Raw genomic sequence first — 27,315 nt, 5'->3', positions numbered from 1 at the left:
CCAGAATGTAAGTACTTCTAAAGGTGCAAATAAAGGTATACACTTTATTTATGCACATTGGCAATTTTCAGTTTTTATCTCACACATACCTTATACAGCATTTACTAAACCATTTGGTATATCTTGGCACTTCTGTGATGGGGACATATCTGGTCATGCGCATCACACTTAATCTCAGCATCTGTATTCTTCCCCTTCTGAGAATGGCCCACCAACCAAGGGGAACATATGGAGGGAAAAGACAAAAAACAGATATATTTCAACTTGTGTTATGTGGACATTGGGCCTGTTTATTCAGATGCCCAAACATACACTAGAACACTTCTATTATAATTTAATTACTGCCTCTTTTCCCCCCACCCCCCACCCCGTGTCCACTTGCCCTTCTCTCTTTCTTTTTTTTTTTTCTTTTAAACATTTTATTTATTTATTCATGAGAAACACAGGGAGAGAGAGGCAGAGACACAGGCAGAGGGAGAAGCAGGCTCCATGCAGGAAGCCCGATGTGGGACTTGATCCTGGGGCCCCAGGATCACGCCCTGAGCTGAAGGCAACCGCTAAACCGCTGAGCCACCCAGGTATCCCCCGCCCTTCTTTCTTTCTAAGTCACACACACACAGATGGGAATCATAGGAATGACTATTTATTTATTTATTATTATTATTATTATTATTTTTTTTTAGGAATGACCATTTAAATTGTACATAATTAAATTGCAGGCACTACTATTAAAGTTATTTGTGTATAGTTAAGCCATTTTAAGAACTTTCTTCTTAAGTTTCCCGATCTCACACTTAGATACTAAAATCCTGTTTATATAAACCATAATTTTACATTTTGCATACAAAGGTATATCCTTTATTTTAAAATGTCTTTTTAATCACATGAGAAAAAAATAAAGAAGCTTTGTTTGTTATAGTACTAAGTGATGTCAATTTTGATGGTGCCTGGTGAATCTGGGATTCTCCCTGCTGCCTCAGGATTTTGTAACACCCCCCCCCCCAAATTTACAATTAGATTGACAGCTGGCATTCTCAAAGTAGGTCATCACAAATTAGACGGTTGTCCTGTCTGTGGCATAGACAGAGCTCTGTTTATATTAAAACAGGGAGGACTGCTTGCTCCCAAGATCCTTTTCAGGACTCGAACAGGGTGAGTTATAGCATCAATCTGACTTGGGCTCCCTCCTCAGCCCTTATTAGACTGATGACCCCAGGCAAATTACTGAAACCACTGGGAGCCTCATCTACAAAGTCAGGCTGATTAAGGTTTGTGGGAACCTTACAGGTTTGTGGAAAGGTTCATCCAATAATGTATATAAGCATCTAGGTGGTTAGTAGGCATTCAGGAAATATCAATGCTCTTATATTTGGACATTCTTTTTAAAAATCCTGCAATGCCCTATACTCTTCTTTTTTTTTTTTTTAAAGAATTTATTTATTTATTCATAGAGACACACAGAGAGAGAGAGAGGCAGAGACACAGGCAGAGGGAGAAGCAGGCTCCATGCAGGAAGCCCGACCTGGAACTCTATCCTGGGTCTCCAGGATCATGCCCTGGACAGATGGCAGCGCTAAACCGCTGAGCCACCCAGGCTGCCCTGCCCTATACTTTTTATATAAATTGTTTTGTTTGGTGATCTGTTAAAGTCAAATTTTTGTGTCTTTGGGGTTTGGGGCAACTTGGGAGAACAGCTTTCTAAAATCCATTAATATTTCATTGGAGCTGTGGAGCAACAGCTGTATAAGTTGCTTGGTGGGCCCTAATTGCAATGAATAATCCATGAACTCTTTTGAAATGTAATTCTTCGAAATGGGTACTATAATTAAATTCCAGCCAATCCAAGAGCACTTTAAAACATGTTTAAAAATTTCACAATCCAATTAGAAAACTGGTTGGTCCAACTGTCAAGTGTAGAGAAATATGCTAATTTATGCAAAGACTACTGTTCCAGGAAGGCCTTGGCTGAATGTGAAGCACAACATTTTCTGAGAAAACACCTCGATGATACTATGTGATACTAAATCACTGAATATATTTTTAAGGCATGTCCAAATACAAAGCATACATTGTAAATGACAAAGCAGCAGTTACTAAAGCAAGATATGGTTTGTTTTTTAAAGAGGTTTTCTATCTTGAATATGACAACATTGTATGCCAACCTTGACATATTTATCTTGTGCAATACAGCATAGTTATAGTATCCTTATAAAAGCAAGCAAGGTATACTACTATTGTGGTTTTTTTTTTTTTTTAATTCTAAGGGGATATACAGACTAAACAATTTCACTTAAATAATTTAAATCTAGAGATAATCTGATTTTAAACTCACCAAACATCTGGGAGATATGGGTCTGAACATTGTTTATCCACAGGACCCCCACTGTTCTCTCTCTCTCTCTCTCTCTCTCTCTCTATATATATATATATATATCGCAAACTAATTTAAAATAATTTTAGAACATTTCTGGGGCTTACATAGGTAGGTTTTAAAAATCCAAGTCACATTCTTACACTATTTTTTACCTGCCCTTGGTGTTTATTTAAAGACCCCCACTCTATTTCCGTGGGCATTTGCAGGATAAGTAAATACAATCAACATAGACACAAAGGCATCCCCTCCCAATCTGCACTATCATAATTAACGTTTACATAAGTGCTCTGAGGTCTAGATGGTTTATGGAGACATCTCAACAATTTGAGATTTGAGATTAAAAACTGGTAATGGTGGTAATTATATACTTGCACCAAAAAGTGTTAAGAGATTGGGTAGCTTCCTTTTAAGACTGGGGATCATGTAATGAAAATCCCACAAACTTGGCTTATATTGGTGGTGATAAAGGCCATCAACGTAAGGAGAAGGCAAGAGGAATTGAATGTTTCGAATGACTTAATCAGCTCCTCACCTTCATCTTGGCCGCTAAAGTTGTGTTGTGTTTTTTTCTTAATGTTGACTTACAGATTTCACAGATAAGGTTTCACGGCATTCGGGAATGGAAAAAGAGGGTGTTGCAAAGGAAAGCCTGGTACATTTAAAAGTTAGAATGAATCAGTTATTTGCCAAATAAGTAACTCAAAGTGTTTTTTTTACTTTAAAAAAAAAAGCATATGCAAAAAAAAAAAAAAGGTATTGACTGGTTCTAATCAGAGTTCTAAACAAATGCTGTGTTTTTTGTGTTTAACCCCCAGCGCCCCCCAATCTCCGTCGAGCTAAAACTGGAGAGAGAGAGAGAGTGTGTGTGTGTGTGTGTGTGTGTGTGTGTGCAGGGTGCCTGCAGAGAGAATAGCACGCATCTTGTAGATCTAAAAAAAAAAAAAAAAAAAAAAAAAAGCCAAATAAACCTGTTTCTTGAATAAACCAGTACATTTCTGAAGTTAAAAAGAATCCGAAAGGAAACAGGAATTGACAGCTTGGGAGCTTGATTTTTGGGGGGGAGAAAAAAAAATTTTTTTAATTAAAAAGCCCCTAATCTCCACATTTCTTGCTAGGCGAGAACCGAAGTTTGGAGGTAGACGAGCAGGCGAGCGGTCTGCCCGGGCGCAGAGCATGAAGGCCGGGCGGGCGCGGGGAGCGGGCGCCCGCCGCCCGGCGCGGGGGTGAGCGAGAGAGAGAGCGGAGCGCGTGTGGCCGGCGCCGCTCGGCCGGGAGCTCCCGCGCCCGCGCCCCGCGCCCCGCGCCCGCCGCCGCCGCCGCCCCTGGTGCGATGGCGCAGAAACCCCGTTGACAAGGCACTGCTTTTTCATGACGGTGAGTTTCCCTTTGAGTGTATTATAATTTTGTGATAAAAATTTCAAGGAGAAAAAAAAAAAACACACACAACCTCCTTCCTCTGCCTCTTTCCTTCGGGGAGGGGAGAACCGAGGGAGGGGGGGGGCTGGAGATCTATCTCCAGACAGACAGAAAAGAAAGAGGAGCAAATTAAACACCGAGTTGCCAAAACCAGGATATTAGGTTTCAGCCCAGAGAGCTATTGGCTAAGGCTGTGTTTTTTTTTGGGGGGGGGTGGGTTTGTGGGTGGGTGATGGTGGTGGTGGGTGGATGTTTAATGGACACGGAGAAAAGGGGAATCGAGTGTTTATGCCTTTCCCAGCGCCGCCCGGGCCCCGGGAAGACCAAGTTCAGTGTCGCGGGCGGGGGCGGGGGCGCGGGCGGGCAGGGGGCGGTGGGGCCGGGCTGGGGGCGCCTCGGCGGGGTGGGGGCCCCGCCGCCTTTTTTTTTTTTTTTTTCTTTTCTTTTTTTTTTTTTTTTTTTTCCCTTCCTTTTCCGCGGATGCAAATTTCTGGAGCGGGGAGAGGGAGAGCCTTGGGAAGGGGGGTGGCGTGGCGGTTGGCGGTGGGGAGGAGAGGGGAGGGAAGCCTTTTAATGACTCATTGATTGAGCCGGTTTAAAATTAGTTGTGTGCGCGAGTGTGAGTGTGTTTTCCGCCCCCCGGAGCCGCCGGGAGCCGGGAAGGAGGGAGCGGGGCTCGGCGAGGCCGCGAGCGGGGGGCAGGGAGGGCCAGGAGTGACGGCGGGCGAGGAAGAAAAATAAGCTTTTCCAATCTCCTCCCCTCGGTTTTCCCCCCCTCGTTTCTTTTCTCTCTCGGAAGCTCTTGGGTGTGAATCGCATTTTCTTTCTTCTCGGCAAAATGGACCCCGCGTCTCGGAGGGGGAGGGGAGCGGCGGGGAGGGCGGCGGCGGCGGCGGCGGCGGGGACCGGCTTCCTCCTGCCTGGCGTCGTCCTCCCAGGCGCTCCCGCGGGCGGCGGCGGCGGCGAGAGCCCCGAGCGGCCTCCTCCCGGTCGCCTCGCCGCCTGGCTCCGAAGCTGCGCCGGCGACCCGCGGCCGGGGCCGGCCGAGCCCTCGCGCCGCGCCGCGCCGCGCCGCCGACCCGCGGCCCCGCCGGGCGCCTCCAGCCGGGCCGAGCGGACGGGGCGCCGCGGCGGCGCTGTGCGGGCGCGCGGGCTCCACGCGGCTCGGCCCCCCGAGTCGCCCCGAATGCGGGATCTTTTTCGGGGGGTGGGGGTGGGGGTGGGTGCGGCTGGAAGGCGCTAAGATGGCGCTGGGCCTGGCCCGTCGCCAGGGCTGGTGGCGCAGTTGCTCCGCGGGCGCCATCTTCCCTGGCGGCGCGGGCGGCGCCCTCCGCGGACGCCTCGCGGGCCGGGGCGCGGGGAGCCGCGCTGACGCTGCGGGGCTCTGCGAAAGGGGCCCCAGACCCGAGACGCGGGGCGGCCGGCGCGGAGCGGGAAGGGGCCGGGGCGGGGCGGGGGCCGGGGCGGGCGGGGGGTCGGGCCCTGCGGCCGAAACGCCAGGCGAGGAGGGGGCGGTCGCCGCGCCCCAGGCCTGAGACCCGACGGCTCCGCGCCCCCGCCCGGCTGCGGGCCCGGCACGGGGGCTTTTCCTCCCTCCTCCCCCAGTTGAAGCGTACGGCCAGACCAGGTCACAAAAAAAAAAAAAAAAAAAAAAAAAAAAAATTTGCAAGAGCAAGTCGAGGACGACGGTGTCCGCCCTACAGGGACACGGTTTCCTGGAGGCCCTGCCGGAGTCTCCGCTCTTCGGTTGCTGAATTTTAAAACCACCCCGGGGAGGGAGGCACGGATCGCTCCCACACTGAGGGAAGGGCATGGGTTCCAGTGACCCAAACCTCTCGTTGGCTTTCATCATCATTATGCCAAGCGGTAGGGGCTTGGAACGGTTCCGTAGAGTTCTGATCTGAAAAATCAAACTCGCTTTGAGACTCTTGAGACTTTTTTTTTCTTCTGTCCCCCCCCCCCTTAAAAAAACAAAAACAAAAAAACCCGCACTGTTTTGGGATCCTCATTGAATAGGAGGCTGCTTCTCGGTTCTCTGATGCCCCAAAGTATTTTCCTGAAAACCACCCATATAAGTATTTATCTGACCTGTCTTAAGAGATGTGTGTGGGCTTTTAACTGTTGTCAGTTGTTACTGAAAAGATGATTGGAAGGAGGGGAAAAAAAGTCCCTAAAACTCCTCTCTCTAGGAGTTCAGAGATGGAAAGTGAGTAGTTAATTCTAGTGGGTAAGAGTAACATAGTGGCACCAGGAGGCGTGTCCTTGTGTTTGTATAGATGTTGTGGCTGTTGTAGACACCTTGATAAGACCTACCCTATATTGAACGCTGCCGAATGTATGTGCCTACTGCTGTACTTAACTCCTATTTATATCAGTCCTGTAATACTGATTTTAGTATCTCTTTATACCAGAGAGGAACTAGTGTTCACCCAGATACACAAATTGTTCCACGTCTTGCAGTTTTAAATGATAGAATTGACCTTGGTTCCCAAAAGCCATGTTCTTGGCTCTACACCTGTGGTGTCCAAATCTGAGTTTCAGAAGCAAACTAGAGGGAGTTAGTTCCATTTTTTTTTTTTAAGATTTTATTCATTTATTTATGAGAGACACAGAAGTAGAGACAGAGGGAGAAGCAGGTTCCATGCAGGGAGCCTGATGTGGGACTCAATCCCCGATCCCTGATCCCCCCAGACTCTGGGATGGTGCCCTGAGCCCTGAGCCAAAGGCAGATGCTCAACTGCTGAGCCACCCAGGCATTCCCGGGGAGTTAGTTACAAATCTAAATGTAGATTTGTAACATCACCTCCCCTCCCCCTTATTTGTTAAGACCAGTTGGATTTGTGTGTGTGTTTCCTCAAAATACCTAGTGTGTTAGGCAGTCTCAGTTTTAAGCATCTTTCAACTTTCTGATGTCTCTAACTCCCAATTTTGAAATTCTGGCCCACTCAACAGACCCTAAATCTGAATATGTGGGAGTCTGTTATTCCAAAGCCCTCCAGGTGATTCCACTGTGATATATTTTTTTAATTTATGATAGTCACAGAGACAGAGAGAGGCAGAGACACAGGCAGAGGGAGAAGCAGGCTCCATGCACCGGGAGCCCGACGCGGGATTTGATCCCGGGTCTCCAGGATCGCGCCCTGGGCCAAAGGCAGGCGCCAAACCGCTGCGCCACCCAGGGATCCCGATTCCACTGTGATAGATGGGCATTTTGAATGTTGCTGTAGCACTCTATGCGCTATGCTCCTTGCCCTTTTTTGAATTGGAGTGAGACTTGAGGCCTATATCATTTTGACTTTCAACAGTTAATTGCTCATTCTCACTTTTATTTTTCTCCTCTAGCTGCCATTTATCAAATCATTGAAACTTTTCTTACAGAAAGGTTTAGCTATTCTAAGACTTTAAAATCTCAGTACGTTCTCAGAAGTATATCTCATTCTGCTGAGAAGTTATATAACATACAGGCTTCTAGGTCTAGCTGGGCCATCTAGTTTAGTCCACACAGCTGTGCAACAAAAATAGAATTGAATCTAGGATTGATATAGAAATTAGGAATAGGGTAAAGATCTTGGGGAGAAAAACCTAGAGGTTAATCCTTGGAAGAAAGGATTCTTCTCAAAATTTTGAATTGTGAAGGTATTTTTTGTGTTTGGGGAAATAGAATGGTGAAATTTTTCTAAACATGGGACCCTTTTATGCATCCAGGACACAGAAGGTCAGGAAGAAACAAGTAATGAATAGCAGACCTGACCAAAATGAGAGAACCAAGTCAGTGATGAAATCTAACTTCTCTGGACAGGGACCATATATACTTTTTTTGTGATGTTACTTTTAAAATAAATAATTGGTTAAAAAAATAAATTAGCCTTTGGTGGAATTCAAGACAGGCAAGATCTCTGCCCTCATGGATTTATAGTATATTGGGGAAGACAGGAAATAAGACCCTATAGGACTTCCCTAATGCATCTGTACCAGGAGTTTGGAGTTTTATGTTACTAAAAATGACAAGCTTCTGAAGAGCTTTCATTAAGGCAACAATGTTTTTGTCAAGGGAGGATATGGAGAGGAGAACCAGGAGGCTATTGGAGTGGCCAGCCCAAGATTGACAGTATTTTAGGCAAATACAGTGGCAGTGGGGATGGAGCAAAGCAGTACGTTCCAGATACATTTTGGAGGTAGAATCAGAAGTATTTGCTTAATGGATTGGCTGTGGAGACAGGGAGGAATCAAGAATGCCTTCAAGGTTCTAGCCTAAGCCTTGGTGACTGACAGTGCCATTTGTCATTCTGTGTAGAACCTGTTATGTGTTTGAAATACTTGCAGGACATCCAAATGGAAAGTCAAGTAGGCAGTGGATATTCAAATTGAACTGTTAGGTGTGCGCTTAAGTTGTGGGAGTCCATAGCAATATGGATGGTATGTCGTGGAACTGGTTGAGACCCTTTGTGATCATAGAACCCTAATATCAAACCATAAAACACTTCCAGGGGCTAAGGTTTGGGCAAAAGAGACTGAAAAGGTTTAGCCATGATAGTGGTTGAGTGGATTATCCTTTTCAAGAAAGAGGGAATAATCTCTGCCAAATGCTGCTGAGCATGTTGGGGATAGAAAAGTGACCACTAGGATTTGGCAACAGGGAAGTGGCTGTTTGACAAGTAGTTTCTGTGGCATATGGGGTTGAAAGCCAAATTGGAATGCACTGAAAGTGGAATGAGGTTCGGTGAATGAAGCCCACTTCTTGGGGAAGTTCCTCTGTAAGGTGAGGAGAGCAACAGCACAGCAGTGGCTGGAGAGGGAGGTAGGGTCAAATAAGTGCTGCTTTTTAGATGATGGGGAATAGAAGAGCATTTGTTGTTGTTTTAAGGATTTTATTTATTTGACAGAACGAGAGGGAGTGACAGGCAGAGGGAAAGGGAGAAGCAGACTCCCTGCTGAGCAAGGAGCCCAATGCGGGGAGGGAGGGGGGTCCATCCCGGGACCCTGTGATTATGACCTTGAGCGGAAGGCAGACACTTGACCAACTGAGCCACCCCACCCACGTACCCCTAGAAGAGCATTTTTAAATAGACTAATGGGAATATCTAATAGGGAGGGAGAGACTAATGCAGAAGAGCAATAATACTACCAAAGGTACAGAATTCTTGAGGAGGTGAGAAGCTATTCAAAACACAAGAAGATGGGACACCTGGGTGGCTCAGCGGTTGAGTGACTGCCTTCAGCTCAGAGTAATCCAAGGCCCACATCAGGCTTCCTGCATGGAGCCTGCTTCTCCCTCTGCCTCTGCCTCTTTCTCTGTGTCTCTGTGTCTCTGATGAATAAATAACGCTTAAAAAAAAAAAAAAAAGAACCTACAGACACAAAAGAGGATTTGCCTTTGGTGGGAGTCGGACAACTTGCCGAGTAGCAGGAAAGAAGGCAGAGAATATGGGCACAGTGCAAGGACACGCATGAAGTGGGGGTAGAAGACAGGGCTTTATGTTCTGTGTTCTCAGTGAAGTCTAAGGCAAGGCCAGCAGTTAAGGAAGAGGGGTGTGGATTTGAGGCGAGGAAGTCCTCCACACCATCTCTCTTTTATTTTTTTATTTTTATTTTTTTTTTTACGCAGAAACCTGAAGTAAGTTGCTGGGAAACAAGGTAGGATTTTTGCAGACTGTCTGGCTGTGAATTCAGATTCTCGGGTCTGAATTTGAAACAAGTTGATTCAGTTAGTTGAGTGGTTCTCTGCCAGCCACCACCAGCTGTTTACCAGGGAAGCCAAGAGCAGGCAGGGGATTGGTTTGACTGGGATTGGAGTTCCACCACCCAGCTGTGACAGAAGAGTGAAGCTAGGGACCTGAAGGTGGTCCCTGCAGGTGGTCGTGGAGGGGGACGGGCTATTAAACTGAGGATGCTTGGAGTGTTTGGTGAGTAGGAGAGCAAGAGAAGGCAGTGGGAGTGGGGACCATGAAGTTAACCATGAAAATCATTCTTGATTAATAAAAAATGAGTTTATGGGGCACGTACCAAATTTCAAGGTGAGCTGGTGAAAAATTCTGGAGTCAGGTAGTGGCTGCAGCTGCTTAGCAGTTGTAAATGGACGGAAGGCCGCTGAGCCAGGCTCTTAAAGACTAGATGTTGTATATTTTACTGCAATAAAAAATGAGTTAGCATCTAGACATTTGTGGCAGGTACAGGTGCTATTTGCACACTGCCCTGGACTATTTGCAGAGTACTGTACTTTCTGTGGAAGAAAGTAGCTTTATAAATCAAATCGTAGGGCACCTGGGTGGCTCAGCGGTTGAGCATCTGCCTTTGGCTCAGGTCATGATCTTGGGGTCCCGCATCGGGTCCCGCATCGGGCTCAAGTCCCCCAGCAGGTCCTGGGGAGCCTGCTTCTCCCTCTGCCTATGTCTCTGCTTCTCTCTGTGTGTCTTATGAGTAAATAAAGTCTTAAAAAAAAGAAATTGAATCGCAAATTCCTGGGGCTAAAGGAGAGCATCTCCACTTAACCATGGTCCCAATCTGTTTGTGCAGAACAGTCATCTAGAGATTCTGGAGGGGACCAAGGAACCTTGTATTTTTTCTTTCCTTGTTCACTGACTGATTCTAACCCTTTAGCGCAACATTTAAAACAAGCCGGGCACTCAGTAAACTTTTGCTGACTAAATAGTCTGACAACCCAGGTAGAGTAAAATGATAGGAACCAAAGGGATAGGTTGAGATCTACAGTGCCTTACACATTTTGGTCTCTGTGGGTAATGGGAAAAAGCAGATTACAAGCAAGGGGGGGGGGGGGAGAAAATTAGTACTGAGGAAATCCTTTTTTAAAGATTTTTCTTTGTTTTGAGAAAGACCGAGAGCAAGCATGCACACATGCATGAGGGAGAGGGAAGGGAAAAGAATCTCAAGGTGGAGCTTGACTTCGGGCTAGATCTCACAGCCCTGAGACCGTGCATGACTTGAGCCAAAAACAAGAGTTAGATGCTTAATGGAATGAGTCACCCAGGCGCCCCATGGAAAATCGTTTTATAAAGAGTCAAACGATACTAAGTGGAAGTGTGTTGCACTTCCCTCAACCTCCCTGTCTGCATTATTTCCGCTGAGTGATGCCATTCACATTTTTATAAGGTCCTCTGTTCCCCAGCTCGCCTATAGAGTAACAGTAAAGTGAAATGAGAGAACAGAAGGGTAGATTATAGGATTCAAAATAGATGTTTGAAAAAAAAAAATAGATGTCTGTGGTCTTTACTGAGAATATAGCAAGGTCATTTGTCAGGGGCAGAGGTGAAAGGGCTTTGAGTTTATGGAGAGAGGATACATTCTAAATTTATAGAATGTATCAGATGTGGGGGAAAATGGACACAAGAAATAGTATTTGGCTGTCATGAGGCAACAAGAATTCAGTAACATACCAGATCCATTTGCAGGGCATGGTTCTCCGTGGTCCATAATGTTATTGAGTAGAAGTGGAAGATACAGTAAGTGAGGGGGGCCAGCAGAAAGGAAGGGGTTGTTAAATGTGTGTGGGGAAGTGGGGTTACTGACAGAAAAGGTATGGGATGTGGACTTTAAAGAAGGCTCTAAAATGGGAACCTTATATGTGGTACCTCACTTCATGGAGATAGGAGCTCAGGTTATGGCTCTGCTGGGGATGGCTCACCCATTTGTAATGCAGTTCAGGAGAACTCAGGGGGCGGGCCATATTGTATGGGAAAGTGGAAGAAAGAGGTCTTGGGGAGAAAAACTGGAGGCTTTGACCTTTTCTCCTTACCTCCTGTGCTTGCATTCAAGAAAAGATCCAGAGACCTCACTGTACTAGGTCTTAAACCCAGGTTCCCCTTTCCCTTAATCCTCAACAACTCTAATTCATATGGTTGTGACTTAATGACAAATTTCTTTTTAATAAAGTTGTAAAGTTGAACATTTTTTGGTTTTGTGGGTTCTTTGGCTGTCTTGCAAACACATTAAACACTTCTCCCTGGACTAAAAATCCTGAATGTGAGAAAGTGAGGGAATGAGGTGTGAAAAGGACTGTCTCTTTAGACAATCCAGGATGCTTCCTTGTATCATCAGACATTAGGTTTTATGTCCTGACCTGCAATTGAAACATTTTTCACAGGAAGAAAATGGAAGGAAAGAGTTAAACCTTAACATTAATTCAGGCCCTACTGGGTATTTAATATTATTAAATTCTCATAATAACCCTGGAGGTAGGTTTTGTCTGTATTTTATAGATAATGAAACACTGAGGTTGACAAAGGATAAATAACTTACCCAAAGTTGCTTTACTAAGGGTCAGAGACAGGGTTTGAACATATACTATAGATCCACGCATCATATATTTTGCCATTGGTATTAAGCCCATGTATAAATTTAATCTATGGATGGGGATCCCTGGGTGGCTCAGTGGTTTAGCGCCTGCCTTTGGCCCCGGGGGCGGGGTCCTGGAGTCCTAGGATCCAGTCCCACATCCGGCTCCCTGCATGGAGCCTGCTTCTCCCTCTATGTCTCTGCCTCTGTGTGTGTGTCTCTCATGAATAAATAAAATCTTTAAAAATAAATAACAAATTTAATCTATGGATGACTGCCTACTGAACATTTTAATATCTTAAAATTGGATGACCATTACTTCAGTAGGAGGAATAGGCAAAGGTAGTGCTTTTATTGATAAATAAAAACTGTGATGAAAAAAAAAACAAGAGTCCCTTCTAGTGATCATTAAATTCTAGATCAAAACAGTTATCCTGCCCCTTCTGCAAATAATTCAGTTTTTATTTGCATAGCATGAGTCAAACATGGGGACCATTTTAGCTCTATATTTGGTAGCAATCAGAGAATATGAATCATATCTTTCACTTAAAAAAAATCCTAATCGGAAAAGAGAACACTGAGGACCTTAATTAAACATGACATGGTGCAGCTCAAGTTGTTCTCTTGCTTGGAATATCAGTGTAAGCACAGTAATTAGAAGTACAGATTTTGGGAGAAAGTATTTAAGATGTTCAAAGAGTGATTCACTTTAAGGAAACGTTCTTTTAAAGAGGCAGTACTGGAGAGGGAGGGGGAGGGGGTTGGGGTAACTGGGTGATGGGCGTCAAGGAGGGCTCATGATGTAATGAGCCCTGGATACAATATGCAACTGATGAATCACTAACCTCCAGCTCTGAAACCAATAATACATGTGAATTGAATTTAAATAAAATAAAAAAAAATAAAGAGGCCATACTATAGATTGAATGTAAGGCATATTACTAAGTGTGGCCAGTAAGATAATATGTCAAAAGGAATTTTTTGTTTTTTACTTTTTGACCATACAAGAAAGCTTAGCCCTGATAGGCAGCAGTAGTACATCATGAAACATTCTCACTGTAGAGTCTGGAGTTCACCAGGGCTGACCTGCAGCTCTGGAACCTCCTGCTACTCACTGAACAGTTTGAGGCAGTGTGTGAGTTGAGTTCTTCACACAAGGCTTTAAGAACTAACTTGAATTTTCTTCCTTGCCCAATGAGAACCGACCCTATCACTACATATTAGTGGGAAGCCTAAGTTGGGGAGATGAAGAATTTCAAAATCTTGTGGTAAGTGTAATGTCAGAGAATTTCAAAATTTGGTATGTGGACTGTCAATATTTTGACCATAACTAAAGAGTAATAAGACTGCTGTTGTATGTATTAGAATCAACTATACTTAAAAGTTGCTTGCAGTGTATTTTAGATAGGACTCCTGTTGTCATTTTCAAAAAGATAAATCAGCTTATCTGGTTTTTTGGTTAAATCTTTATTTTAGAATTGTGTAGTGCTCCTGGAAATTTTTAATACTGCTAGGGCCACTCCCATCAGTGTGTTTTTAGCAATAAGTTTTAAAACCCTAAGCATTTCCCCTGAATTACAAAAAAAAAAAAAAAAAACTACCCATAGTTGTTGAGTGAGTTTAGTTTCAGTGCAGTATAACTGATAGTTTTATGAATATAAAATAAATTAGGATCACTTATAATTTTTTTTTTTTAATCATTTCTCAGGGCACCAGGCTGACTCAGTCAATAGAGCATGTGACTTCTGATCTTGGGGTTGTGAGTTCAAGCTCCACGTGGGGTATAGAATTACTTAAAAATAAAAGTTAAATCATTTCTCTGGGCAGCCTGGGTGGCTCAGCGGTTTAGCACCTGCCTTCAGCCCAGGGCCTGATCCTGGAGACCCGGGATCAAGTCCCACGTCAGGCTCCCTGCATAGAGCCTACTTCTCCCTCTGCCTGTGTCTCTACCTCTTTCTCTCTCTCTCTGTGTCTCTCATGAATAAATAAATTTTTAAAAAGGAGGTGGAATAAATATTTTAAAAAATCATCTCTCAATAAACAGAACTGGAGAAACCTGGATGCCATTTTGGGAAATTAAATTTAAAATCTTTCTGTTTGGCAAATGCATTAGTTACAAAGTCAGAATTCACAAAAGAAAGTTTTCTAGAAGAAATTTTAATGTTTTAAACTGGATATTACCTGAGAAGTAGAATACTAGATTTAATGTGGGAGATCTCTTAAAATTTAGAAGTAACTCTCTCCATATAGAGACTGTTACCTACAAAAAAAAAAAAAATCAGATTTTTTCTCTCCTGATTACTAAGAGTAAAAGCTATTTTTGTATGGTTTTGATTTGGAAGTATTTCTTCTAGGATTTAAAATAAAAATGAATGCTGCTATATTTAGATTTCTTTTAACTCAGGCGTTTCCTAGAAGTGCAAAGAAATATATTTAGAAATAGGTCACTTTTTATTCTTCCTATTTGTATTCTGATTCTCCAGATCTCTGAGAATTTTAGGATTGGAGAGATCTATGGGAGCCCAACCCCTTTGTTCTAGGTGTGATCACACTTACAAGATGAATATTTAGGGAATCCCTGGGTGGCTCAACAGCTTGGTGCCTGCCTTCGGCCCAGAGCGTGATCCTGGAGTCCCGGGATCGGGTCCCATGTCAGGCTTCTGCATGGAACCTGCTTGTGTCTCTGCCTCTCTCTCTATGTGTATCTCTCATGAATGAATGAATAAAATCTTTAAAAAAAAGTGAATATTTACAACTCGGTATGTTTGGAACTGCTTCTATCCATATACCTTAAGATGGCTTTTTTTTCCCTCAAGATTTTATTAATTTATTTGAATGAGAGAGATAAAGGGGCAGGGGAAGAGGGGGAGAAGCAGACTCCCCATGGAGCAGGGAGCCCCATGCAGGGCTTGATCTCAGGACCCCAGACTGTGACCAGATCCCACGGCAGGCTCTTAACCGACTGAACCAGGCTCCCCAAGATGGCTTTTTTTTTATATTCAAATTTTAAGACTATTTTACTTATTCATCTGACTTCCATTTTTTTTTTTTTTTTAAGATTTTATTCATTTATTCATGAGAGACACACAGAGAGAGAGAGGCAGAGACATAGAGAAGCAGGCTCCATGCAGGGAGCCTGATGTGGGACTCGATCCCAGGACTCCAGGATCAGGCCCTGGGCCAAAGACAGACGCTTAACCTCTGAGCCACCCTGGCGTCCCTCATCTGACTTTATACATCACACGATATCCTTATTATTTTCTGTTACAGCATATGTCACATAGATAAAACCATCTGAAAGTAAATGTCCAGAGAGAATAGTACAAAGAAAAATGAAATTTGGGTAACCATGCTCTTTGAAAAAAAGGGGTGAGGAGGACCTTCACATACCTTAGATACGTAAAGTGGACATTATGCCATGTAAAACACTGAACGCATACCAAGAAAAATTTGCTTATCTTTTTGATGATATCTTCTAAGTACTAATATATTACTGTATGTGGATTTTTCATTTGCACAGCCATGTTAGATATACAGTTAAAGTAGACATATAATCAATTAAGAAATTACCAGAAGTCGTGAAGGAGTCTGTTTATAGAGCTTTCCCACAGATCCTCACAGAGGGAATTGTGCATGTGCTGCAGTCAAATTGAGGAAAAGATCTGCAGCTCATGTTAGAAAGTTGTCTAAACAGGGTTTCAGAAACCCACATGTTGTGGATATAACACAACATGCACAATATAGAGAGTAGGCTTAAGTGTTCATGTAAATGAATATTTTAGTTCTATAAATATCTGCATATGAATTTAGATAAATTATTTTATAGAACACATTTTCATTACAGGTAAATACTCCCCAGCTAAATTTTCTGCTATCAGTAGATTAAAAAAAATGTGACATAAAACCTATTTGACATTAACTTTTTGTTTTTTTCACATGTTACATAATTTCCCAACTCATAATTCTCATTTAAAATATATTCTGTGTTTCATATTGTGTAACTATGAAAACATTACCTTGAGCTTGACTCTCAAGAATGTCTTCAGGTTATAAGATGCCGTGAAAGTCACAAAGCAAAATTTTTCCTTTCAGAGCATGACATGAATTTGTCACTGTGTGTGTGTGTGTATAAAATACTTATATCCTTTTAAGATTAATTTAAAAGTATATATTCTAAATTTTTCATATACTGCTTTCCAGAATGTTTCTTTTCTAAATGGAATGTCAAAAATGAATCTTTTGAAAAAATATTACTGTATCTACTCTGAAAGAAAAAGGCACTGCACTGGTATTTCATCATCAAATATTTGTTCAGTGCTAATATTGTACAGAGCACTTAGAGGTTACAAGAACACATCATCAAGTTAGGTGAATAGTAGGTGCACACAGAAAAAAACACAACAGTGTATGCTAAGTGCCAAGTGAGTGGTACAAGTGAGAGCAAAGGAGAGCCTTTTATGTGTGTGACAGCATCCACCCATTCATTCATTCAGCAATTATTGAGCACCTAATTTGTACCAGATGCCATTCTGGGTTCCCAGGTCCTTAGTGAAGAAAAGACCAAGCCCCTGCTCTCATGGGAAGACAGACAATAAACCTAGGTAAACACTATAGTAAGATATAGGAGGGAAAATAAAGCAAAATAAGGAAAATGTAGAGTGCTGGGGGATGGAAAGGTGGTCATGGTAGGTCATGGATCATCTGAGCAGAGACTTGAAGAAAGGGACAAGCCTGAAGATAGCTGAAGGAACCGCATTCCAGGCAGAGAGCAGCCAGTGCAAGGGGCTTGAGACATGAACATGCCTGGTGAGTTCAGGGCATGGCAAGTCAATGAGGGATAGAATCTGAGGGAGGGCAGAGGGCCTGGGGTGGGGGGGGGCAGAGAGAGCAGTTGTGTAGGGCATTGCAGGTATTCACAGTTGAGGGTGGAAAGGACTTTTACAGTGAAGAAAATGAGGATTCATTGGAGGGTTTTGGCTTGTTTTATTATTCTTTTTTAAAGAGGAGGCGAGCCAGTGAGGAAGGTTCTTTGATCGAGTGAGAAGTTTGTAAAAGAGAAAAGAAAAGGGGGGGAAATGGAAGGCTGGGAAGGGACTTTGGGATCAGTTTGTGAAATGCACTAAATGCAAAGTCAAAGTATATGAATTTTTCCCTTACATACTAAAAAATCATAAAAGTTTTCAAACAAGGCAGTTGATGTGACTTAAAGAAGCATTATAGTTAATAATAGCTTTGGAACCAGACAGATCGGAGCTCCACTCCTTGCTCTTTTCCTTTAAGTAAATTACATAACCTCCCTGAGGGCATGTGCCCAGATTCTCCCTCTGGATTGAGAATTTACCATTCAGAGGAAGTTTGTAAGGATCAAGTGAGATCATGCATATAAAGATTTACATAGTGCTTGACCCTTGTGGGTCTCAGCTATCACTGCTGTTTAAAATTATTGCCATAAAAAAGTAATATTAAAACTTTAATGAAATGTATGAATGAATGGTTCCTTAGGAAATGAAATGGACTTTTTGTCTAAAGTGAATTATTCCTGTCAGCCACTATTTCCTTCCAAGACTGGGCATTGCCCCTTGAAATTCCTATTTCAAGGGGCTCAGCGGTTTAGCGCTGCCTTCAGCCTGGGTTGTGATCCTGGGACCCAGGATCGAGTCCCACATCGGGCTCCCTGTGGCGGAGCCTGCTTCTCCCTCTGTCTGTGTCTCTGCCTCTCTTTCTCATGCTCTGTGTCTCTCATGAATAAATAAATAAATATTAAAAAAAAAAGAAATTCCTATTAGTTGTATAGTAGTGTCCTTTTTTTTTAGAAGAGCAGGGGATGTAATACAGTTTCCCCCAAAACATTTAGAGATCAAATCTAACAGATTCCCATCTTGATATTCCCAGTTTAGTACAAAAAAGCCTCTGATTTAGCCGCAGAAACCTGGTGTCACTTTAAAACCCAGTTGTCAGAAATTAAGTTCCTACTGAACGCTATTCTGCAGAACACAGCTTTAGAAAATGCTGAGAAAGTAGGGAGGAAAAGCGTATGGGCTTTGATTTCATTTACAAATAAAAATGTACCTTAAATATAAAAATGTACTAAAGAAAAAGAGTGGAAAAAAAAATCATGTTCCATGGTATTAGCCCAGGATGCCATAACAAAATACCATAGGCTTATAGGTGGCTTAAACAACTGAAGTTTATTTTCTCACAGTTCTAGACACTGGGTAGTCCAAGATCTGGGTCCTGGCCAATTTGGTTGCTGGGCAGGGCCCTCTCCTCATTTGCAGACAGCTGTGTCCTCACATGAGCTCTGGTGTCTCTTCCTCTTATAAAAGCACCAGCCAGGGGGATCCCTGGGTGGCGCAGTGGTTTGGCGCCTGCCTTTGGCCCAGGGCGCGATCCTGGAGACCCAGGATCGAATCCCACATCGGGCTCCTGGTGCATGGAGCCTGCTTCTCCCTCTGCCTGTGTCTCTGCCTCTCTCTCTCTCTCTGTGACTATCATAAATAAATAAAAATTAAAAAAAAAATTAAAAAATAAATAAATAAAAGCACCAGCCTTTGGGCACCTAGGTGGCTCAGTCAGTTAAGCGTCCAATTCTTGATTTCAGCTCAGTTCATGAATTTCAGCTCAGTCCTAGAATTGAGCCCCAAGTTGGACTTCGCACTGGGCATGGAATCTGCTTAAGATTCTCTTTCTCCCTCTTACCCCTCCCCCTTGACCTCTTTTTTCTCCCTTTCTTTAAAAAAACAAAAACAATAACAATAAAACAGCCTTATCCTGTTGGGGCCCTACAACTATGACCTCATTTAACCTCAATTACCTCCTAAAGACTCTGTCTCCAAATACAGTTATACTTAGGGTTAGGGTTTCAAACATGAGTTTTGGGAGGGACACGGTTCAGTCTGTAGTAGTCACATCTAGGAAGTGGAATCATAAGTGATCTTCATTTTCCTCTTTATACATTTCTGTACTTTCCAAACTTTCTGCGGTTGTAGAGGTTGAGTGAAACTAGATTCTATTTCTGGATTCCATTTATATGAGGTACCTCATGGAGTTGGATTCAGAAGCAGAAATGACAGAAAATACAGAGACAGAAAATACAGTGGTGGTTGCCAGCAGCTGGAGGGAGAGTGGAATGGAGAATTAGTGTTCGACGTGTACAGAGTTTCAGGTTTTCCGGATGAAGACTTCCAGGTTTTCCAGATGAAGGTGGATGGTGGAGACAGTTGCACAACAATGTGAATATACTTAATACCCCTGAACTGTACAATTAAAAAATTGTTATGATCGATTTTTTTAAAGATTTATTTATTTATTCATGAGGGAGACACAGAGAGAGGTGCAGAGACACAGGTGGAGAGAGAAACAGGCTCCCCACAGGGAGCATAATGTGGGACTTGATCCTGGATCCCGGGAACACGTCCCAAACCAAAGGCAGATGCTCAAGCACTGAACAACCCAGGCGTCCCAAGATGGTAGATTTTATGTTATGTGTATTTTATATACACACAGATATTCCCAAGGCCGTCCACAAAAACAAACAAACAAACAAACAAAAAAATCTAAAACACTTCTAAAAAATACACAGCTTTTGGAGTTAAACAGATGGTTAAGTACTAGTTCTGTGTTAATCTAGTGGTTCTCAGACTTGAATGTGCATCAGAATTACCCAGATGGCCTGTTTAGCCACCCCCTGAATTCCCAACCCAGTAGGTCTGGGATGGCCCTGAGAATTTTATTTTATTTTTTTAAGATTTTATTTATTTATTCATGAGGGACACAGAGACAGAGAGAAGCAGGCTCCATGGAGGGAGCCCAACGTGGGACTCAATCCCGGGTCTCCAGAATTATGCCCTGGGCCGAAGGCAGGGCTAAACTGCTGAGCCACCAGGGCTGCTCAGCCCTGAGAATTTTTTTTTTTAATTTTTTTTTTTTAATTTTTATTTATTTATGATAGTCACAGAGAGACAGAGAAAGAGGCAGAGACACAGGCAGAGGGAGAAGCAGGCTCCATGCACCGCGAGCCTGATGTGGGATTCGATCCCGGGTCTCCAGGATCACGCCCTGGGCCAAAGGCAGGCGCCAAACCGCTGCGCCACCCAGGGATCCCAGCCCTGAGAATTTTAATTTTTAACAGGCCCCCAGGTGGTTGAGAACCACCAGCCAAGAGCAAGTCTTCCTTCCTGGTTTATAAAAATGGAGATGAGTGAGATGTGAGGCTTCTGTGAGACCACGGATCCAGAAGCTCTCAGCATCAGTTTTCGTTTCCTTTTAACAAATCGTTTGCTTGCTTTTATTTTCAAATAATTTATTTTTGGATTTTTTTCCCCCATGGAATAACTACAGTCATTTTACACAAACAGAAACAAATAATTTATTTTTCCTAAATGTTTTTAGTAAGATCTACATGGGGCTTGAACTCACGACACCTGAGATCAAGAGTCACATGCTCTACCCACTGAACGAATAATAACTTATTTTTAGAAAAAAAGTATTTAAGTATGTGACAGGCATGTAACATTAATTTTGTTTCTTAGATTAGGATTATTTCACTCCAACTAGTGTTAATCTATTTAATGATCAACTTTTTTCTTATTTCAAATTAAATCTGCACGTGTACATATGGCGAGCAGGGTTATATTCTGGTGAAAATAAGGTTATGCCACTCCCCTCCCTCCATCCCCTTCCATAAAAAAACTGAGAAAATCTCTGGGAAACTATAAATTAGGGTAAATACTTATTTACACTTCAGCTGTTCTTAAAGATTTCCACTTTGTGGCTATCTATAAGACCTAACCAGGGGGAAATGACCCCTTAAGCTAATGTTTTACCTAAATTCTATAAACATCTCTAGACTTGGACTGTCCAATATGGTAGCCACCGGACATAAATGGCTGTTAGCACTTGAAATGTGACTAGCACCAGTTGTGATATATTCTAAGTGTAAGATCCACACCAGATTTTAAAGACTGTATGAAAAAAAGGATGTAAACTATCTCATTAAAAAAAAAAAAAAAAAAAAAAAACTATCTCATTAGTTTTATACTAATTACATGTTGGAATGATTAAATAAATATTAAATTAAAATATTAAATACATATATTTATATTAATATTTTTCATTTAGTCTAAAATATTGTTTGGATATTCTGAACTAAATAAAATATATTAAAATTGATTACACTTAAAAAGTTTGACTACTAGAAAATTTTAAAGATTTTATTTATTTATTCATAAGAAATACAGAGAGAGAGAGGCAAAGACACAGGCAGAGGGAGGAGCAGACTCCCCACAAGGAGCCCCATGTGGGACTTGATCCAGGATCCCAGGATCACACCCTCAGCTGAAGGCAGACGCTCAACCAACTACTAGAAAATTTTAAATCATATATGTGGCTTTCACTGACTCATACTCTGTTGGGACAGCTGAGCTACTCTAGACCTTCTGAGAATTAAGGGGTTTAGGGGTGCAGTTGGGGGAGAAAGGAGGGCTCTGTGGCAAAGTCAACAAATGAAACGTTGAGTTTTATAAAGCAAGAAGTCTGGGACACCTGGGTGGCTCAGTGGTTGAGCATCTGCCTTTGGCTTGGGGCGTGATCCTGGAGTCCTGCATTGGGCTCCCTGCATGGGGCCTGCTTCTCCCTCTGCCTGTCTTTGCTTCTCTGTCTCTCATGAATTTAAAAAAATAAATAAAAATTAAAAATCTTAAAAGAAAAAAAAAGCAAGAGGTCTGACATACATTATGAATTAACCAAGAAATATATATAATATGTAGCATTTCCCAAAGTTGTTTCATTATAGAACCCTGCCATCCTTTTTTGTTCAAAGGACTCCTTTACCTGCAGTTCTACATGGAAAAGACCATAAAATCTTACTCTCAGCCCCAGTGTTCCCAAAGCTTTCTACAGGCCAGTGCCAATATTATTTCTCCCTACTCGTGCATACCTTTTTATAGTGGTAATTTTAAAATAATATGCTTCCCTTTTCTCAGCAAAAATACCATATAACTAGTTTATTTAAAACTGTAGAATTTTAATTGATGGAATAGTGAGGTTTTTTGCTGTGGGAGAAAATGTTTTAAGATTCTCCATTGCTGGGATCCCTGGGTGGCGCAGCGGTTTGGCGCCTGCCTTTGGCCCAGGGCGCGATCCTGGAGACCCGGGATCGAATCCCACGTCGGGCTTCCGGTGCATGGAGCCTGCTTCTCCCTCTGCCTATGTCTCTGCCTCTCTCTCTCTCTCACTGTGTGCCTATCATAAATAAATAAAAAATTAAAAAAAAAAAAAAAGATTCTCCATTGCTATCTTTTGGCACGAGAAACATTTCTAGAAATTGAACCTTCCAAAAATCCTGATATTTCCACCCACAGAGATGAGAAGCAGCACAAGCTTGGGAATTACAGATTTGAGTTCAAACCTCTGACTTGCTACTTACAAACTCTGCAATGTTGGGCAAGCATCTTATATTCTCTGTAAAAATTGGGTTAACTGTGCATACCTGGCAGGATTGTGTTAGAGGATTAGAACCATATGAAGTGCCTGGCAGAGGAAAGGCACTTAGTAAATGTTACCTACTATTACAGTTTTTATTACCTCATGTGCCTTGGCATATCAATTAATAGTAAAAGGGACTTAATATTACTGTGAATATCCATACTAGTATATGTTTATTTTCATGCATACTGATAATGCCTTCTGTAGTTTGGAAAATTATTTTAGTTGTAGGTCTTGCCTTTGTAATAAGATTACCAGCTACTCAGGATGCCTGGGAGGTTCAGCGGTTGAGCATCTGCCTTCAGCTTGGGGCATGATCCCGGGATCCGGGATTGAGTCCCACATTGGGCTCCCTGCAAGGAGCCTGCTTCTCCCTCTGCCTATGTCTCTGCCTCTCTCTGTGTGTCTCTCATGAATAAATTAATCTTAAAATGAAAAAAAAGATTATCAGCTACTCGAGTGCTGCAACATTATTATTATGTTTGTTTAGCCCTCCAAAACTTACCTAATAAATAATCATTTAATCTAGTCATTATCATTAGTATGATAAATTATAATGGTATTGCTTAATATATCATGCTATAGTAATGTGCTTTCTTAAAGAAAAATTATATGGATATTACGAGAATCATTAATAGAAGTTGCAAACTATCAGAAGTTTAAGAAAAAGTTAAATAATGACAAACCTTCATAAAGAAATAATTTTACTCAGGCAAAATCTAAAAACTTAAATATCTAGAGAGGGAAATAGGGTGTTCTTTAGGCAAGACTGTGAAGACATGAAACAAGAAAAAATTACTCTAGGGACACCTGAGTGGCTCAGCGGTTGAGCAGCTGCCTTTGGCTTAGGGCATGATCCTGGAATCCCGGGATCGAGTCCCGCATCAGGCTTCCTACATGGAGCCTGCTTCTCCCTCTGCCTATGCTCTGCCTCTGCCTCTGTGTCTCTCGTGAATAAATAAAATCTTTAAAAAAAAAAAAGAAAAAATTACTCTAATTTGTCCAAAAGAATGATACTGAATAATGGCAAGAACCAGGGGTCTATCCTATCTTTTTCTATTGAAGTATAATTGACAATGTTGCATTAGTTTCAGGTGTACCATGTAGTGATTCAACAACTCTATTCATTATACTATGTTCACCACACATGTAGCTACCATTCATCACCAGCCAACACTATTAAAATACCATTGACTATATTCCCAATGATGTACCTTTTACCCCCATGACTTATTCCATAATCTGGAAGCCTGTATCTCCCACTCCCCTTCACCCATTTTGCCCACTCCTGCCCCTTTAGCAACCACCAGTTTGTTCTCTGTATTTATGGGTCTGTTGCTGGTTTCTTGTGTATTTGTTTGTTTGTTTTTTAAATTCCACATATAAATAAAATCATATGGTATTTTTCTTTGTCTGATTACTTCACATAGCATAATACCCTCTAGGTTCATCCATGTTGTCCCAAGTGGCAAGATCTCAGTAATATCCCATCGTTGGTGGGTGGGTGCATGCGTGCGTACATGGGTGTGTTAATATATCGTCATTCATCTGTCATTGAGCATTTAGGTTGCTTCCTTATCTTGGCTATTGCAGATAATACTGCAATCAACATTGGTGAGTTTTCATTTTCTTTGCGTGAATACCCAGTAGTGGAATTACTGAATTGTATGGTATTTCTATTTTTACTTTTTTGAGGAACCTCTGTATTGTTTTCTGTTGTAGTTGCACCAGTTCATATTCCCACAGTTTGTGAGAGTTCCCTGAAACAGCTTGCCAACACTTGTTATTTCTTGTCTTTTTTTATACTAAGCATTCTGGCTCATTGTGATACCTCATTGTGATTATGATTTGCATTTCCCTGATGATCAGTAAGGTTGAGCATATTTTCATGTGTCTATTGGCCATCTGGATATCTTCTTTGAAAAAATGGCTATTTGGATGGGTCTGTTCTATTTTAAATGATCCAGAAGTGATATGATAGGGTCAAACTAAATAAAAATTTTTATCTCTTTCCTAAGGGAAAGGGTTGTGTTGTAGGCACAGATATCTCATTAGATGAAACTAGAGGCACCTGTGTGGCTCAGTGGTTAAGCATCTGCCTCTAGCTCAGGTCATGATCCCCGGGTTCGGGGATCAAGTTCAACATTGGGCTCCCTGTGAGGAGCCTGCTTCTCCCTCTGCCTCTGTCTCTGCCTCTGTGTCTCTCATGAATAAATAAATATTTTAAAAATAAATTAGTGAATGAATTAATTTCGTGTTCTTAGACCACTGGAGGCTGTCTATAAGTTACTTGACTCCCTTATTTGAGGGTTCAGTAATCTATAGCAAGAAAGAAAGTGAGTAAAGAAGTGAGTATAGAAAAGTGAGTATAGAAAAAGGTGTTAATTCAAATGTCATTCGATTTCAAGCACTCATAAAAACTAAAAAAGTAGGTGATTTATTTATGTAACTATTTTCCACTTTAGATGAGTGTAGATGTGAATTTTGACTAAGCTTTCCAGAACATTGTTATATATTTGTGAGATAAAATTTGCCTTTTTGTCTCGTTCTGTCCAAGTTTGAGGATTTTGATGAGCTTTTCCACTGCAGTCTTGGGCTTTTTAAGTTATAAAACGTGTTTCTGTTGCTTTTCACTAAAGCATACAAAAAATTAGCTTTACTGGACCTTCCTTACTCGGGATTTTTTTGATAACTGGTGATACTGAAGAGTGTCCTTCCTGTGCTGTTGAATTGACAGCTTGCTGCTACCATCCTGTGGTCTGGCAGTACTTCCAGCATCTTTGCATTGCAAAAATTACATCAAACTGTTTGGAAATGACCAGTCTGTGCTTAGCAAGTATAAAAATAGCTTGTGGATTATATTCAGATGTTTAGAATTCCATTTGTTTGTTACTGGGTTGAGTTTATTCACTTCACATGTTGAACAACTGCCCTGGACCCTCGTAGTATGCAAGGGCTGTATGGACTGACCCCTAAAGAATCTGTGGATAGAATTGTGGGGAGGGTAGACCATGAACTTGAATAAGAAAAAATAAATGCATGTTATTTTCTCTAGACTCCCATTGAAATTTATCATTTCCTAAATCTGTGAATGAAGGCCACAACCATAGCAGTATTAACAGTGCCCGGGAATTTGTTACTAGTAGAAATTTTTTTCTATCCCCTCACATTTGCAGATAATCTGGAAAGATTACTATCTTCTAAATGACGATATTGGGATCCCTGGGTGGCGCAGCGGTTTGGCGCCTGCCTTTGGCCCAGGGCGCGATCCTGGAGACCCGGGATCGAATCCCACATCGGGCTCCCGGTGCATAGAGCCTGCTTCTCCCTCTGCCTATGTCTCTGCCTCTCTCTCTCTCTCTCTCTCTCTCTCTCTCTGTGACTATCATAAAAAAAAAAAAAAATCTTAAAAAAAAAATAAAATAAATGACGATATTTACTAGACTCACCACTAAATCTTCAATATTAATGCATTGTCAAAGAATCACATATATAGGGCAGCCCGAGTGGCTCAGCAGTTTAGCACCGCCTTCGGCCCAGGATGTGATCCTGAAGACCCGAGATTGAGTCCCGTGTCGGGCTCCCTGCATGGAGCCTGTTTGTGTCTCTGCCTTTCTCTGTGTCTCTCATGAATAAATAAATAAATCTTTAAAAAAAAAAAAAAAAAGAATCACATATACAACTATATCACAATTTAAAAATATTTTTATAAATGTATTTTAATTTTTTAATAAATGCATTTTTAAAAAATCCTACATATATTATGCACTTTGAAATACTACTCTGCAAAAGGATCCATAGGCTTCACCAGACAGCCAGAAGGCACACAAAGGGTCAAGAACCCTCCTCCTTCCTTTGGGAGATTTCTTCCCACAGCCACATCTGGTACCTGTCAGTAGTTGTGAGGTAAACTGCCTCAACTTCTTTCAGATCCTTGCTTGCTGGAGTTAATTTTAAGTGATAAGCCATGGATCCTTCATCTCACTTCATTGAGCATCTGTCCTAAAGCTGCCAGCTTGGAGAATGCTTTTCCAGAAATAAAGGTTTTTTGATCATAGATCTACAACTAGTTATGGTCTTTTTTTTGGTAAGAATATCCATAGATGCTTTATTTTTTATTGTTACTGATACTAAAATTTTTTTCATAACAAAGTTTTCCATTTTAAGTACAGTTAAGCACATTTTAAGTACAGTTCTGTGGCATTAAGTACATTGACAATGGTATGCAACCATCATCATCACCATCATTCTCTAGAACTTTCTCATCTTCTCCAACTGAAACTCTGTTCCTTCTGGTCTTTTGATGGAAATGAGTATAAATATAAATTCTCTTCACATGACATTTCTTAGGGCTTATAAAAGATTTTACACTAGATAGAAGTTTGTCTCTCTTAAATGGAATATAGAAGGATGCCTGGGTGGCTCAGCGGTTGGTCTGCCTTCCGCTCAGGGCATGATCCCAGGTGTGGGGATTGAGTCCCATATCAGGCTCCCTGTGAGGAGCCTGCTTCACCCTCTCTCTGTGTCTCTGCCTTTCTCTGTGTCTCTCATGAATAAATAAAACCTTTTAAAACTTTTTTTTTAAATGAGATTATTTAAACTTCTTTAAAATTTTTGTAGAAGCGGAAATATTGTTTGGAGTAATATGCTACATATATATTTATTCATATTCTTTCTTTTTTATTTTCTTGAGTAAAGGGATAGAAGTTTATTAAGTAAAGATACAGGGAAAGCTCTCAGAAGTGAGAGGG

At 41.8% G+C, this 27,315-nt stretch overlaps 1 protein-coding gene and 1 long non-coding RNA gene across 4 annotated transcripts in view; one reads left to right on the top strand and one right to left on the bottom strand.

The window, feature by feature from the left end:
- The window catches only part of LOC144317511 (uncharacterized), a 61,668-nt gene that overhangs the window by 18,910 nt on the left and 15,443 nt on the right, over positions 1 to 27,315 (bottom strand). For 2 of the 3 annotated variants that reach the window (XR_013383517.1, XR_013383516.1), the window contains exons 3-4: positions 14,261 to 14,339; positions 90 to 197 (exon numbers count right to left, since the gene is read on the bottom strand). This is a non-coding gene — a long non-coding RNA (uncharacterized LOC144317511). Of the gene's footprint in view, positions 1 to 24; positions 198 to 14,260; positions 14,340 to 27,315 lie in introns of those variants that run through there. The other variant, XR_013383518.1, reaches the window with a different exon arrangement.
- Positions 3,490 to 27,315, top strand: part of BICRAL (BICRA like chromatin remodeling complex associated protein) — an 80,669-nt gene continuing 56,843 nt past the window's right edge. The window contains exon 1 of the mRNA XM_077903979.1: positions 3,490 to 3,748. The gene's annotated coding sequence lies outside the window, so the exon portion shown is untranslated. The remainder of the gene's footprint in view (positions 3,749 to 27,315) is intronic.

This window comes from Canis aureus, chromosome 7 (genome assembly GCF_053574225.1).
Source record: "Canis aureus isolate CA01 chromosome 7, VMU_Caureus_v.1.0, whole genome shotgun sequence".
Classification (NCBI taxonomy): Eukaryota; Metazoa; Chordata; class Mammalia; order Carnivora; family Canidae; genus Canis; species Canis aureus.
This window is presented reverse-complemented; position numbering and strand designations above follow the sequence as displayed.